Source organism: Octodon degus, unplaced genomic scaffold, assembly GCF_000260255.1.
Source record: "Octodon degus isolate 3935 unplaced genomic scaffold, OctDeg1.0 scaffold00092, whole genome shotgun sequence".
Classification (NCBI taxonomy): Eukaryota; Metazoa; Chordata; class Mammalia; order Rodentia; family Octodontidae; genus Octodon; species Octodon degus.
The window spans coordinates 9,320,520-9,321,261 of record NW_004524668.1 but is presented as its reverse complement, the minus strand read 5'-3'; positions in this window follow the sequence as shown (position 1 = coordinate 9,321,261).

The following is a 742-nucleotide window of genomic DNA, read 5'->3' as shown; positions in this document are numbered from 1 at the left end:
AGAGAAGACTTAATGCTGCTACTTCTCAAACTCCTTAATGAAATTGAAAGGGAAGTAATACTCGCAGAATAATTTTTGGAAATAAGCATTACCCTGATACTGGAACTGGAAATGTATTCAACCAAAAAAGACAGCCATAGATCAATCTCCCTCGTGAACACAGTCTCAAAAAATCCTAAGAGTGTGACAAAAAAAACAATGCAATAAATCAAGAAGATTATATGCTAGGACCAAGTAGAATTCACCCCAGGGCTGCAGGGGTGGCTCAATATATGCACATCAATAAATGTAATGTACCACATTAACAGAACCAAACATCCAAACCATGTGATTCTCCCACCAGCTGCAGAAAAAGCTTTTGGTGAAGTCCAACACCCATTCATGATTAAAAAAAAAAATCCTGCAGAAAATTGGAATAGATGGTCTTTAACTCAATCAGATAAAAACCAACCAAGACACAGCAACAGCCAAAATCACTTTAAATGGGTAAAAACTGAAAGCTTTCACTCTAAAATCAGGAATAAGACAAGGATATCCACTATCATCAATCTTATTCAGTCCAGTTCTAGAAGTTTTAGCCAGTGCAATTAGACAAGAGAGAAACGAAAAGGAATAAGGATTTTGAAGGAAAAAGTTAAATCATCATTATTTGCAGATGGCATAGTATTCTACACAGAAGACCTCAACAACTCCGCCAAAAGACTCTAGATTTAATAAACAAAATTCAGTAGCATACCTGGAT